The 16,994-nt window shown below is 44.8% G+C and overlaps 1 protein-coding gene and 1 pseudogene across 18 annotated transcripts in view; both read right to left on the bottom strand.

The window, feature by feature from the left end:
- Window positions 1-16,994, bottom strand: part of kif1b (kinesin family member 1B) — a 327,704-nt gene that overhangs the window by 291,583 nt on the left and 19,127 nt on the right. The window lies entirely within an intron of this gene.
- Window positions 9,649-9,850, bottom strand: LOC139229447 (U2 spliceosomal RNA; annotated as a pseudogene).

Genomic DNA, 16,994 nt, shown 5'->3' with positions numbered 1-16,994 from the left:
GACGAGGGGATTAAATGCAGTATCTCCAAATTTGCGGATGACACTAAGTTGGGTGGCAGTGTGAGCTGCGAGGAGGATGCTATTAGGCTGCAGAGTGACTTGGATAGGTTAGGTGAGTGGGCAAATGCATGGCAGATGAAGTATAATGTGGATAAATGTGAGGTTATCCACTTTGGTGGTAAAAACAGAGAGACAGACTATTATCTGAATGGTGACAGATTAGGAAAAGGGAAGGTGCAACGAGACCTGGGTGTCATGGTACATCAGTCATTGAAGGTTGGCATGCAGGTACAGCAGGCGGTTAAGAAAGCAAATGGCATGTTGGCCTTCATAGCGAGGGGATTTGAATACAGGGGCAGGGAGGTGTTGCTACAGTTGTACAGGGCCTTGGTGAGGCCACACCTGGAGTATTGTGTACAGTTTTGGTCTCCTAACTTGAGGAAGGACATTCTTGCTATTGAGGGAGTGCAGCGAAGGTTCACCAGACTGATTCCCGGGATGGCGGGACTGACCTATCAAGAAAGATTGGATCAATTGGGCTTGTATTCACTGGAGTTCAGAAGAATGAGAGGGGACCTCATAGAAACGTTTAAAATTCTGACGGGTTTAGACAGGTTAGATGCAGAAAGAATGTTCCCAATGTTGGGGAAGTCCAGAACCAGGGGTCACAGTCTGAGGATAAGGGGTAAGCCATTTAGGACCGAGATGAGGAGAAACTTCTTCACCCAGAGAGTGGTGAACCTGTGGAATTCTCTACCACAGAAAGTAGTTGAGGCCAATTCACTAAATATATTCAAAAGGGAGTTAGATGAAGTCCTTACTACTCGGGGGATCAAGGGTTATGGCGAGAAAGCAGGAAGGGGGTACTGAAGTTTCATGTTCAGCCATGAACTCATTGAATGGCGGTGCAGGCTAGAAGGGCTGAATGGCCTGCTCCTGCACCTATTTTCTATGTTTCTATGTTTCTATCATCATCGGCAGTCCCTCAAAATTGAGGAAGACTTGCTTCCACTCTAAAAGGTGAGTTCTCAGGTGACTGAACAGTCCAATACGGGAATTACAGTCTCTGTCACAGGTGGGACACACAGTGGTTGAGGGAAAGGGTGGGTGGGGAGTCTGGTTTGCCGCACGCTCCTTCTGCCGCCTACGCTTGTTTTTTGCATGCTCTTGGCGACGAGACTCGAGGTACTCAGTGTCCTCCCAGATGCACTTCCTCCACTTAGGGCGGTTTTTGGCCAGGGACTCCCAGGTGTCGGTGGGGATGTTGCACTTTATCAAAGAAGCTTTCAAGGTATCCTTGAAACGTTTCCTCTGCCCACCTGGGGCTCGCTTGCCGTGTAGGAGTTCAGAGTACAGCGCTTGCTTTGGGAGTTTTGTGTCGGGCATGCGAACAATGTGGCCCGCCCAACGGAGCTGGTCGAGTGTGGTCAGTGCTTCGATGCTGGGGATGTTGGCCTGGTCGTCCACTCGAAGGTTGAACTCTGTGTCTTTCCATGATCCCTAAAAATGGCTTTAGGACCCCATCCTCGTCGCCAAAATGTAATATACGCGGAGAGAACAAATGAAGGACAGAGCCAGAGCGAACTGAGCATGCTCATACTAAACCATGTGACGAACCATGTGACAACTCATTACAAACAACACCTATTGAACCGGATCAAGTCAATTCAGATGATCATAAATTAAATGGTACAAAAACAAAATACTGCGGATGCTGGAAATCGGGAAAAAAAAACAGAAAATGCTGGAAATCTCAGCAGGTCAGGCAGCATCTGTGGAGAGAGAAACAGAGTTAACGTTTCGGGTCAATGACCCTTAAATGGTTTTTGAAAAGGCTCTCCCTCCCCCAGCAAAAATTTAAAATATTAAGATCAACTTCTGAAATAAAATACCTGGTAAGATCCATATTAAATACAACAAATCTTAGTTTCATGCTCTTTTTAAATTCTTGGCAAAAATCTCTCAACATTTACCCTACTTCGTAATTCGCAAAATTAGCTCTCTGCACACAACCCCCTCAATGCCACATTAAGGAGCAAAATCCATGCAAATACACTAGTGCTTGTCTGGGTTTTTAGGGTGTGCAGATTCTGCTTTTTATAAATTGTAACTTGGCCCACTAAGCTCTCCCGTACATAATTCTAATCAATCCACAGAAGATTGTTACTGGCAACCACAAATGTTATTGAGAAAGGAATTGATGGGCAAGTTATCCAGGGGTCACAACACAGCCAAGTCTGTCAGACTTGCATCACTTTGGTCAATGACAAGTCGACAGTTCCAGCATTCAAACGCCTGGATTACGTTAATCCGTTCCATGAATGGTCCTGGCACCAAATCAGTGGGGCATCTTCACTGGCTTTTATCTGGGGTCTTTGTGGCAGATTAAATGGGATCCTGTTTTTTTTCCAATGGTATTTCACGAAAGACTCTAAAAACTGAAATGTTGCAACGTAAATCAAATATTCAGCAGAAATGTTTCGATGTAGAGCTCCTTGGGCTTAAACTATTTCATACAATTATTGCAAAGATCAACAAAATATTTGGAAATCACATTTTCTCCCCGGTAACTTTACATTTCATTTGTCGCACGGGCCGAAATGTCCACTATGTTCATGGCATCATTCTAAGCTGCATCTCTACTTTGCAAAAGTCAGTCACAGAATCAAAAATACAAAACACAAGCAAAAACATAAGAAACAGGAGCAGGAGTTGACCATTTGGCCCCTCGAGCCTGCTCCGCCATTCAATATCATGGCTGATCTGATCTTGGCCTCAACTCCACTTCCCCGTTCGCTCAAAAATCTGTCTATCTCCAACTTAAATATATTCAATGATCCAGCCTCCACAGCTCTCTGGGGCAGAGAATTCCAAAGATTCACGACCCTCAGAGAAGAAATTCCTCCTCAGCTAAAAGAGGTTGGGATGATCGAGACTTTGGCCGAGATGTTCAATATATCAAATCTCTGCCGTACAATAGATTACGCCAATCCACTGATTTCCCAGCATTTAAGTCAATGCTCAGGTTACAACTAGCCGACAGTCAATGAACAACCGCCAAAGCAACAAAATGCAGCCAGCCATTACGATCAATAGTCCCAGTATCACTTTCAAGTCCAAATGGCCATCTGACCCAAGCTGCTCCTAACCTCAACATTCCTGAAACAGTGTGCACTGCTCCAGATAAGCAAAGATCCAAATCAGCTCATTGATTTATATTTAATAGAATTCCTGAACCGGGTATAAATACAATGTTGGATTTTTAAAAAAAAACAATTTTAACAGCCCAGCTTACAAAATCATCGTTCACTTTCCAACCTGTTGCAAAGAATAATGTGTTGCAAGGCTGAAATGCAAGTTGATCCTGTAAGATTAAATGAAGTATTTAAGTTATGCCATTGAGGAAGCAACTATAATTGTGATTCAACATAGCCACGTTATAAAGTTTATGCAGCACAGAATAAATCGGAGCTATCATTTTCTCAAATACTTTTGAGGACTGGATTTTTAAAAAGTTAGCAGGAAGTCATTTTGCATGATTTAAAAATGTCAAATACTAAAATAGATTCTTGTACAAAATGGTTTTCTCTGGACATGTTAAAACACTAGCTCCATTTTCCAGGTTTCATTTGACGGGCAGACATTACATGCATCCTTTTTTTTTAAATTGAGGAACCAATATAAAAGGACCGAGGCCCATGGTGGGAAAGAGGTAAATAATAAAGTAATGACTGGGTTCCACGAAGCTTATTAAAATCAGTAAAGTACCAGGTCCAGCTCCAGTTGAATACTGCTGGGATCTAAATCCAAAGAAGTTGTACTCTGGAAGGACTGGTTCTCGATAACTGCTCAGTGGTAGGCATGACAGAATAAGTTTCAGAAGTAAATTGCTTTAACTATGAAGAACAGTCCTGCCACAGTGGACCATTAAATGTAAAGATTGGGAGACTGAGATGACTTGCCAAGCAGAAAGCTACAAGAATGTTCACAGACTTACTAATCATCAGTTACAACGCTGAACCTCGAACTTGGCAAATAGACTTGAACAAAGGACGGGCAGGATTTTCCGGTGCTGGCCGCCCCAGTTTTCACCCCGGAGCAGCGGCAATGGCGGCAGTGAGCTCTCCCGGGCGGGCGGCTAGCTTCCAGCGTCCCGCCGGGGTTCTCCGAGCCGGTTTCAGCGGGGCGCGGAGCATTAGCGTCTGGAAGAGGCGAGCCGGCGTGCAACGTCCCCTGGTTGAGACATGGGCTGGGTTTTTTGACTCCCGCCCGACCCTTACGCCCCACAGCGCGCCCTGCTGGGACCGCCTGTGAAAGCGGGCGGTCCGACCTGCTGATTGAGGCGCAAGTTGTTCCCAGGCGCAAACTTTACCGCGCCGCCGCCATTATCACCCTGAAATCAGCAAAGCCGAAAATCCAGCCCCAAGACTGTAGTTGCACAGAGTATTTTTTCTCCCCCATCCACTTTATACCATAGGGGCTGTAATGTATGCACCAGTGAACATGCTCGCAGGTTGGTAGAGCTGTTGCATTGTGAGTAGCTTAGCCAGTTACGTGATGTTCACAAGACTCAATAAAACCCCAGTTAGTTGAGTCTAGGTCCTCCACAATGAAGTATAAGAACATAAGAAATAGGAACAGGAGTAGGCCATACGGCCCCTCGAGCCTGCTCCGCCATTTAATAAGATCATGGTTGATCTGATCATGGACTCAGCTCCACTTCCCTGCCCGCTCCCTATAACCCATTATCGTTTAAGAAATTGTCTATTTCTGTCTTAAATTTAATGTCCCAGCTTCCACAGCTCTCTGAGGCAGCGAATTCCACAGATTTACAACCCTCAGAGAAGAAATTCCTCCTCATCTCAGTTCTAAATGGGCGGCCCCTTATTCTAAGATCATGCCCTCTAGTTCTAGTCTCCCCTATCAGTGGAAACATCCTCTCTGCATCCACCTTGTCAAGCCCCCTCATAATCTTATACATTTCTATAAGATCACTTCTCATTCTTCTGAATTCCAATGAGTAGAGGCCCAACATCCTCAACCTTTCCTCATCCCCGGGATCAACCGAGTGAACCTTCTCTGAACTGCCTCCAAAGCAATATATCCTTTCGTAAATATGGAAACCAAAACTGCATGCAGTATTCCAGGTGTGGCCTCACCAATACCCTGTACAGCTGGAACAAGACTTCTCTGCTTTTATACTCCATCCCCTTTGCAATAAAGGCCAAGATTCCACTTGCTGTACCTGCATACTATCCTTTTGTGTTTCATGCACAAGTAACCCCCAGGTCCCGTTGTACTGCAGTACTTTGCAATCTTTCTCCATTTAAATAATAACTTGCTCTTTGATTTTTTCTGCCAAAGTGCCTGACTTCACACTTTCTAACATTATACTCCATCTGCCAAATTTTTACCCACTCACTTAGCCTGTCTATGTCCTCCTGCAGCCTCTGTATGTCCTCTTCACACATTGCCCTTCCTCCCATCTTTGTATCGTCAGCAAACTTGGCTACGTTACACTCCTTCTTCCAAGTCGTTAATATAGAGATTGTAAATAGTTGGGGTCCCAGCACTGATCCCTGCGGCACCCCACTCATTACTGATTGCCAACCAGAGAATGAACCATTTATCCCAACTTTCTGTTTTCTGTTCGTTAGCCAATCTTCCATCCACGCTAATATATTACCCCCAACCCCGTGAACTTTTATCTTGTGCAGTAACCTTTTGTGTGGCACCTTGTCAAATGCCTTCTGGAAGTCCAAATATGCAGTTGTGAGCCTGGTGGATAAACTGGCTGTGTAGTGCGATTGTTAAACCTTTTAATAAATCAACTCGCTCTGACTGCTTAAGAATTCATAGCAACACATTGCCAAAGAGCCCATGAAGCAAATACATGTCAGGGGCAATCCCACAATCCCATACCACCAGCAGTGGGAGAATCGGATTCTCCCGCCTATACTCCCTTCAAGTGCAGCCCAATCCGGTTGCAATATTAGCAATTACCCAAGAGTAATTTGCAAACAGCATTGAAGAGATCTGTTCAACTTTTCTCCCTTGAATGCAATACTTTGTACAGAACCTCCCGCCAAAACAGGTGTGCGTGCCCATGGGCCCAAATGCATCAAACCACCGAACTGCAATTATTTTTAAGCTACCTTACAGGGGAAGGAATGCAGAAGTATTTTTTTTTAAATGGTCATGGAAAAGTTAGCAGAACCGCCCCTCACCACAAGAGTATCCAGATGTTAACGGAAATATTCAGACTACAAAGGCCAGGAAGAAATCTCTGACAGTCACCCTCCATGCTACTCCTCTATAAACATTGTGCACAGTGTACCTAACCCATTTGGTCATGTACTTAATTCCTTTAGAACACAAGAACGTAAGAATTAGGAGCAGGAATCGGCCATTTGGCTCCTCGAGCCTGCTCCACCATTTAATAAGATTGTGGTTGATCTGACCTCAACTCCACTTCCCCGCCCGCTCCCCATAATGCTGGATTTCCTTATAGTTCAAGAATCTGTCTATCTCCACCTTGATTCAATGACCCAAACTCCACAGTTCCCCGGGGCAGAGAATTCCAAAGATTCACGACCTTCAGAGAGGAAATTCCTTTTCATTTCCTTTTTAAATGGGCGACCCCTTATTCTGAGACTATGCCCCCTAGATTCCCCCACATGGGGAAACCAGCTCTCTGCATCTACCCCGTCAAGCCCCTTCAGAATCTTATACATTTCAATAAGATCACCTCTCATTCTTCTAAACTCCAATGAGTAGAGGTCCAACCTATCTTCATATGACAACCCATTCATCTCTGGAATCAACCTAGTGAACCTTCTCTGAACAGCCTCCAATGCACGTATATCCCTCCTTAAAATAAGGAGACCAAAACTGTACGCAGTACTCTAGGGTGTGATCTCACCAATACCTTGTACAGTTGTAGCAGGACTCCCTTACTTTTATACTCCACCCCCCCTTGCAATAAAGGCCAACATTTCTTCTGCCTTCCTAATTACTTGCTATCCCTGCATATTAACTTTGAGTCATGTACAAGGACCCCCAGGTCCCTCTGCACCGCAGCATTTTGTAACTTTCACTGCATCTGACCCCTCCCAGTTCAGACACAAATGAATAATTCTATTGGCCTTAAAAAAAAAATAATCTGCAATTTAGCTCACCACACCAGACATGCTGCATAGTTTCCAAATAGCTTGTTCATTCGGCTTTCCAATGCCAACACTACATGCAAAAACAGAATGTTTCATTCTCCAGCACAGCGACCTCAAATGACCACAAAAATTCAAATCTGAACATTGTGACCATTCATGGTTTGTGGGACACTTAACATCTCGGACTTGGTTATCTATCTGCCTACACGACCTTGGTTCCCACTTTAACATGAGAAAGTGAGAGAAGGAAACATTTCTACCTGGGAAATATTGCATCGACCTACACAACGGCATGGATGTGGTGAGGCACCAGTTACTCCAGGTGCAAAGTTTCTTGATAAATGCTGCAAACCAATTTGGCTGCACAGTGGAAATTACTTGCCATTGTAAGATGTGACTTCTGCCGTGGAAATGCTACAAATATAGTGTATTGGCCAGAGGTTACAAGGCACAGGCTTGCCTCTGCTTCTTTCTTTTCAAATCCCTCCATGGCCTCGACCCTCCCTATCTCTAATCACCTCCAGCCCCACAACTGTACAAAATATCTGCACTCCTCTAATTCTGCCCTCGAGCATTCCTGATTATAAATCGCTCAACCATTGGTGGCCGTGCCTTCAGTTGTCTGGGCCCCAAGCTCTGGAACTCCCTGCCTAAACCTCTCTCCTCCTTCAAGACGCTCCTTAAAACCTACCTCTTTGACTAAGCTTTTGGACACCTGCGCTAATTTCTATTTATGCGGCTTGATGTCAAATTTTTATCTCGTAATACTCCTGTGAAGCCCATTGGGATGTTCCACTATGTTAAAGGCGCCGTATAAATACAAGTTGGGTAGTTGTTCTATCTCGCTCTCAAAACAAAAAGTGAGGGGAAAATAAATCGAACATATTATTTGCGGGGGTGGGGGGGGGGGATAAATTAGTGCCGACTACAAATTACATCCTCTGTGACTACGATGCTCGTTCCTTCTTCGTCCTTGCTGCAGCCTTCAACAGGCTCGCCCACACCTCCGATGCTTCTCCTCCATTGTCCGTTGGAGGGACTGCTCGTGCTTGGTGCCGTCCTTCTTGATCCAATCGTAGCTCCAGCGCCCCCAGCAACAGCTGCTCTGCCCATCCCCACACCGTTATCGGCGGAGTCATCTCAAGGATCTATCCTTAGCTGCCCCCCCTCCCCCCTTGTATACCTACTGCCCCTTGGCAACATCACCCGAAGACAAATTCGGTTTCTAACGCCGGCCGTTAAATCGCCGGAGAGGAGCGGCTAAGTCCTTCACCGTCGGCGGCGACCGGATTCCTGGGCTCACGGTAAGTTTAGTCGGGCGGCGGGGGCGGAGCCGAGATGGACCGCTGCGCGCTCGGCCGCCACCCACGTGGTGACATCAGAGCGTGCAGCGCCCCCTTGCCGCCGTCGCGAGATTCGGTGAGTATGGTGGGTTTACCGGCAGGCGTCCGTACAGCCTGGGAAAGATGGTGGGACATCGGGGGTCCAGGGAGCAAGGTAAGTGGTTATGTTTATTTAGTTTTTTTTTAAGTATTTCGGTATCAATGGGACCTGTGGGGAGGTGTGGGTGTGGGGGAGGGAACGTGTCGGAAACTTTTTTTTTTTAAATTCGCGTGCCGGCAACCGACTGTGGGACATTTGATAGCACCTCTCCCGACCCTGCCACTGCCTCTGTGCTGACAGGCTGCTTGTTCCATCCACGTGCTGTCTGTCCTGTGTCAGCCACAATGCGATAACTGCATGAGTGTTTGCGTACGATGCGATCACCGTCAATAGTCCCGACCCAACCCAGATCTTCGTACTCGTGAAGTCCACAACACAAAAGGCAGATTCTAAATGTGGTAAACTGGATCAATTTGCTCTTGCATTTTACTTTTTAAACAGCTAGCAGACAATGCAGATAGGTACTTAATTGAGGGTGAACCGGCACAGTTAATAAATCAGCACACTGCTGCTGATGTGCGCCTCTGAGCAACCAAGAATAGAAATCGAGAATGCAAGATCACCCTTTGTGTCGAGTGCACCAAAGCTGAAATAGATTTGGAAAGTGAACTGAAACTGACTCAGCAGAAATTTAGCAGCACGGATTCAAAATACCTGCAATAAATCAGCCTCACCAGTAATTCGGACGGAGCGAGCCTGTGGGGCAGTGGGAGATGGCGAGTTCGAGCCCCACTCCGGATCATCCCGGCGAGTGGGGTCAGAGTTCCAGGTTGATAACCAGCGGGATATTTGCGTCGTGCGGGTGTGTGTGGGGCCGTCCCCTGCCCTCATCGTATGGTTGTGGGAGCGCATAAAACCCTCCTGACGTAAAGTCCGACCACCCTATCGGTCGGCAAGGCTGGCATTTATTTATTTATTATTTTTTTTAAAATTCGTAGCCAATCTTTCCAATTCTTTGTCAAATCACAAACGCCAGAGGTCACCTTGCACACATCAAGGATCACTCTGCGCCAATGCTCTTAGCCAAAAGGCCTAGAGCCACTGCACCGTTCCTGGAAGTACTGCAATACCAGGTTCGTGCCATGGAGGTGGATGGGTCAAGCCCCCCACCCACCTCCTATTTCCAAAAAGCATAGGAGAACCACCTTCCTGATCCAGGGAGAACCACTTTGGGGTCATGGTTACTCCCCTGTCAGGTCAGTTACGCATGATCTTAGCCAAAAGGCCAAGGCTGGCATTTATTGCCCATCCCTAATCGCCCCTCGAGAAGGAGGTGGTGAGCCGCTGCCTTGAACCGCTGCAGTCCGTGTGGTGAAGGTGCTCCCACAGTGCTGTTAGGGAGGGAGTTCCAGGATTGTGACCCAGCGACGATGGGGGAACGGCCGAGATATTACCAAGTCAGGATGGTGTGTGACTGGGAGGGGAACGTGGAGGTGGTGGTGTTCCCATGCACCTGCTGCCCTTGTCCTTCTAGGTGGTAGAGGTCGCGGGTTTGGGAGGTGCTGCCACCCTATCTCTGCAATCTGCTCCAGCCCTGCATCTCCCCTCAAAAACTCGGTTCCTCGCATTCGGGCCACCTGTGCAATCCCACCCGGGCCCCCCCCACCTCTATCCCCCGCACCCACCCCTACCCCTGCTTTGTTGCTCCCAGCCAATGGTGACGGAGTGTGCTTCAAACTCTCAACCCATTAAAAACCACAAGACTTTGGCCAAGCCTTTGTTTATCCCTCGGATTTCTCCCTTCCTGGTTTTTCAATACACCGATTTGAAAATCACCATGGAATGTTTCTTCACATTACAGAGCTGCACAAATACATGTTACTGATAACGGGTGATTCGATCATGGTCTCACCTCAGAACTTGATCCCCCACCCCCACACCCCCAACACAGACACCTCCCCCCACCCCCAACACAGAACACAGATACCTCCCCGGTGTCCTGGGCCAATATTTATCCTTCAATCAACGCAACAAAAACAGATGATCTGGTCATTATCAGATTGTTGTTTGTGGGAGCTTGCTGTTCGCAAATTGGCTGCCGTGTTTCCCACATTACAACAGTGACTACACTCCAAAAGTATTTCATTGGCTGTAAAGCGCCTAGAGAGGTCAGTGATCGTGAAAGGCGCCATATAAAATCCAAGCCTTCTAATTATTTTAAATCTGTGTCCTCTGGTTACCGACCCTCCCTATCTACTCTATCAAAACCGCTCATAATTCTGAACATTAGGCAAGAAAATTGTGGTTTTGAACCCAAAGTCCTATCAATCTATTGAAGCCCCAATAAAATCTGTTCAGTATATAGGATTTGCCAGATTTAAATTTGTAAATCATGTGTTCTAAGTACAGTAACACCTGGAAAAATGTAGGCCACTTTCTGGAATATTCTCTCGTCTCAGCTTGCTTTTGGCGCTGGACTTCATTTCCGCAGCTTTAATGCATTATCCAAGCTTAGCCCATGGATCAATAATCTGTCCTTTACCGGCTGCAGAAACACAGTGCTGCGATGACAAATCAATTAGCAGAGAGCCAGGGATAACTGTAACTCTGCAATGCAGACAAGCAATCTCAGCAACGTTAGGCGTTGCTTTAACCAGCTGCAACCAAAACTGCTACTTCATGATCAGCAGAAAGCAACTCAACTTCAGAGAGAGACAGATGAGAGAGCCAGACAGAATGAGAGACAGACTGATGAGAGTCAGAGAGAGAGAGAGACAGAGAGACAGAGAGAGAGAGAGAGAGAGAGAGAGAGAGAGACAGATTTATATAGCGCCTTTCACAACCAGATGTCCCAATGCACTTTACAGCCAATTTGCGCACAGCAAGCTCCCACAAACTGCAATGTGATAATGACCAGATGACCTGTATTAGTGATGTTGATTGAGTGATAAATATCGGGCAACTGCCCCTGCTTTCTTCAAAATAGTGCCACGGGATCATTTACATCCAGCCGAGAGAGCAGACGGGACCATAGGTTTTAACATCTCATCCGAAAGACGTACAGTGCAGTGCAGTGCTCCCTCAGTATTACACTGGAGCATCAGCCGAGATTTTCGTGCTCAAGCCCCTGGAGTGGGACTTGAACCCACAACAAAAGCAAGGCCGAGAGGAGCAGGACCCAAGAATCAAGATTACTGAAGTCCAATTTCGGCAGTAATTGCACAAAACCACCTCCTTTACATTCCCAACTTTATTTTATTGAATGATATACTGCCAGAGTCCTTCAGTGTTGAGTGTATTGATGTGCTCACATTCAAGGCCATCCTAGCTTCCGATGTTGTCTTAATGTACACATCGTTATCTCTGAAATGCAGCTTACCCATACACAAAGTATAATTAGATGGCAACCACCGGTAATCCTTGTGCTATTTTTTCTGCTAAAAGCTTAAGCTTGCAAAAATGCAGGCAATTGGGTCATAATGCATTAATTTTAGAATGAAATCATGTGATATTTTTACAATGTTCAAGCTTCTCACTTCCTGAAGCACAAGATGAGGGAATGTTTAAGCTTATATTTGAAACAGCAGCCAGCTCCTTCAGATTCATCTCAAAGAGCCAGGTAGGACATTTGGGCTCCAATGACAAAGTAACATTTAAAGTGCACTTTAAAAAATGTGTTTTAAATAGTTTGACCACACCGTCGAATTGGAAGATGCAGCCTTTTCAAAACAACTGCATGGATCCTTTACCTTGTTATGGTTTTAATTGACAATACGAACATTTTGACTTACATAGCTGATTTTTGCATGGTGTTGAACATAAACATAACAACAGAAGCCATGGCTGATCTTATCTGATCTTGGCTTCAACTCCACTGCCCTGCCTGTTCCCCATAACCCTTGACTCCCCGATTGTATAAAGATCTGTCTATTGCCGCCTTAAATATATTCAGTGACCCAGCCTCCACAGCTCTCTGGGGCAGAGAATTCCACAGATTCACGACACTCGGAGAAGAAATTCCTCCTCATTTCCGTTTTAAATGGGCGACCCCTTATTTTGAAACTATGACCCCTTAGTTTTTTTTTAAAAAAAGGCGAACGAAAATAGTATTTTTCCCTTTCATGGTACAAATATATTCAAACTTAAAAAGGACAATTGAACAGTTGTTTGGAGCATGGTATTGAATGGTTAGTCGTCAATCTTGCCTTTAAATATCGTTGCCCAATCATTTCCTGTGAGAAAGTAATCAAAAAGGAAAAGTTATCAAACCCAAGAGCGATTGTAACTGCTTATACATTTCAGGCTCCAAGACAATGTCGGAGGATTTTTTTTCCCCAATTGGTTTGCAAATGCAAGTGAATGTGAGAGATGCATGCTAAATGCAAGAAAAGATGCAAGTCCAATTTGATGTTTCATGTACATATATACTTTGAAAGAGAAATTTGCAGGGCTACGGTGAAGGAGCAGGGAAGTGGGACTAATTGGATAACTCTTTCAAAGGGCCAGCACAGTGACAATGGCCCAAATGGCCTCATTCAGTGCTGCATGGTTCTATCCAATTATTGTGCACTGTCCCCTTAAAGAATATGGCACAAAAGATTTCTTTAAAAAATATAATTTAATGTTGGTAATAAATGATCAATTTCTCTTTCAGCCAAGTAGCGACTCACTGGATTGTGTCCCGAGATAATAATTACAAATGTCACACTATGATGGATTGGGTTACAATCTGAAGACATTTAAATTCAGAAACAGTAATTTTTTTTCCCACCTGCAGTTTCTTTGACATATCCACCAGGTTTCAGAATTCACCTCACCAGAAAGCATTATCCTTTAAAGTTTAATGTATTTGTACCATGAAAAGGAAAAATACACTGTTTGCTCACCTTAAAAAAATCTGCTGCCCATTATTGAGCTACTTCCTGTTATGTACACAGTATCATCATAGGCGGTCCCTCGAACAAGGATCACACACATACACTATATAACCACACGCACACACTATGGGCCCAAGTTTCCACACGATAAGAAACGGGCGCCCCTCCGAGCTGGGCGCCCGCTTTTCGCGCATAAAACGGCGCCGGAAAAAAAACGAGCGATTCTGGAGCGTTCTGCAGCTCCTTGTCTGTTTGGCGCGGCGCCCAGGGGGCGGAGCCTACACTCGCGCCGATTTTGTAAGTGGGAGGGGGCGGGTACTATTTAAATTAGTTTTTTTCCTGCCGGCAACGCTGCGCGTGCGCGTTGGAGCATTCGCGCATGCTCAGTGTGAAGGAAACATTGGCACGCAGCCATTTTTGTAGTTCTTTGTAGCCGTTTAGTTTTTGAACATTTTTTAATAAAAGTACATTGCCATCAGCACATCAGCACAGAGGCTTCTTGTAGCAGTGAGAAGGCTGCAGGAAGCCTCAGAAAGTTGAGGCAGCCGTTTCCCGACGACCTCCCCCTTTTGCCGTCGGGAAATGGCTCCTCAATTTCTGAGGCTTCCTGCAGCCTTCTCTCTTTCCTGCCAGCCGTCTGGAACGGCTCCATTGTCCCCCCCCCCGCGTTCCCTTCCTCCCCGCGTTCGGTCGGCTCCCTCCCCCGCCGCGTTCGGTCGGCTCCCTCCCCCGCCGCGTTCGGTCGGCTCCCTCCCCCGCCGCGTTCGGTCGGCTCCCTCCCCCGCCGCGTTCGGTCGGCTCCCTCCCCCGCCGCGTTCGGTCGGCTCCCTCCCCCGCCGCGTTCGGTCGGCTCCCTCCCCCGCCGCGTTCGGTCGGCTCCCTTTCTCTCCCCCCGTTCAGTCGGCTCCCTCCCTCCCTCCCTCCCGCCCGCATTCAGTCAGCTCCCTCCCTCCCGCGTTCGGTCGGCTCCCTCCCCCGCCGCGTTCGATCGGCTCCCTCCCCCGCCGCGTTCGGTCGGCTCCCTCCCCCGCCGCGTTCGGTCGGCTCCCTCCCTCCCCCGCGTTCGGTAACGGCTGCCTCGTTTTGTGACGCTTGCTGCACCATTCTTCCTGGCTGAAGCACTTTCACACAGGTAGGAAGATGGTTTATTTAATCTTTTCTTTGCTTATAAATGTTTATTCAGGTTGGATTTATTTGTATAATATTTGTAGAAGTATAAATAAGGATTTATTGTAGAATTTAATGACTTCCCTTCCCCCCCCCCCCAACCTCGTTCTGCACGCCCGATTTGTAACCTATGCCTGATTTTTTAATGTGTAGAACAGGTTTTTTCAGTTCTACAAAAATCTTCACTTGCTCCATTCTAAGTTAGTTTGGAGTACATTTTCACTGTGGAAACTTTGAAATCAGGCGTCAGTGGCCGGACACGCCCCCTTTTGAAGAAATAATTCTGTTCCAAAGTAGAACTGTTCTACCTGACTAGAACTGCAGAAAAAAAAATGTGGAGAATTGCGATTTCTAAGATAGTCCGTTCTCCACCAGTTTGCTCTGGCAAAAGGGAGAGGTCGTCGGGAAACGGCTGTCTCAACTTTGAGGCTTCCTGCACCCTTCTCACTGCTACAAGAAGCCTCTGTGCTGATGGCAATGTGCTTTTATTAAAAAATGTTCAAAAACTAAACACCTACAAAGAACTACAAAAATGGCCGAGTGCCAGTGTTTTTTTCACACTGAGCATGCGCGAACGCTCCAACGCGCACGCGCAGCATTGCCGGCAGGAAAAAAACTAATTTAAATAGTACCCGCCCCCTCCCACTTACAAAATCGACGCGAGTGTAGGCTCCGCCCCCCTGAGCGCCGCGCCAAACAGACAAGGAGCTGCAGAACGCTCCAGAATCGCGAGTTTTTTTTCTGCCGCCGTTTTAGGCGCGAAAAACGGGCGCCCAGCTCGGAGGGGCGCACGTTTATCATGTGGAAACTTGGGCCCTATATAACCACACACACACACACATATATATATAACCACACACACACACACATATATATATAACCACACACACACACACATATATATAACCACACACACACACACACACACACATATATATAACCACACACACACACATATATAACCACACACACACATATATATAACCATACACACACACATATATATATAACCACACACACACACATATATAACCACACACACACACATATATAACCACACACACATAACCACACACACACACATATATAACCACACACACACACACATATATATATAACCCCACACACACACATATATAACCACACATATATAACCACACACACACACATATATATAACCACACACACACACATAACCACACACACACACATATATATATATAACCACACACATATATATATAACCACACACACACACACATATATATATATAACCACACACACACACATATATAACCACACACACACACACATATATAACCACACATACACACACATATATAACCACACATATATAACCACACACACACACATATATAACCACACACACACACATATATAACCGCACACACACACACACATATATATATATAACCACACACACACATATATATTATAACCACACACACACACACACATATATATAGCCACACACACACACACATATATATATATAACCACACACACATATATATATATAACCACACACACATATATATATATAACCACACACACATATATATATATAACCACACACACATATATATATATATAACCACACACACATATATATATATATCCACACACACATATATATATATATAACCACACACACATATATATATATATATCCACACACATATATATATATATATATATATATATATATATATGTGTGTGTGTGGATATATATATATATATGTGTGTGTGGTTATATATATGTGTGTGTGTGTGGATATATATATATATATATGTGTGTGTGGTTATATATATATATATGTGTGTGTGGTTATATATATATAACCACACACACATATATATATATATAACCACACACACATATATATATATATATATGTGTGTGTGGTTATATATATATATATGTGTGTGTGGTTATATATATATAACCACACACACATATATATATATATGTGTGTGTGGTTATATATATATATAACACACACACATATATATATATATGTGTGTGTGGTTATATATATATATAACCACACACACATATATATATATATATGTGTGTGTGGTTATATATATATAACCACACACACATATATATATATATATGTGTGTGTGGTTATATATATATAACCACACACAGATCATATATATATATATTGTGTGTGTGTGATATATATATATATAACACACACTATATATATATATATGTGTGTGTGGTTATATATATATAACCACACACACATATATATATATATATGTGTGTGTGGTTATATATATATAACCACACACACATATATATATATATATGTGTGTGTGGTTATATATATATATAACCACACACACATATATATATATATGTGTG

The sequence above is a fragment of the Pristiophorus japonicus genome, chromosome 18 (genome assembly GCF_044704955.1).
Source record: "Pristiophorus japonicus isolate sPriJap1 chromosome 18, sPriJap1.hap1, whole genome shotgun sequence".
NCBI lineage: Eukaryota > Metazoa > Chordata > Chondrichthyes > Pristiophoridae > Pristiophorus > Pristiophorus japonicus.
This window is presented reverse-complemented; position numbering and strand designations above follow the sequence as displayed.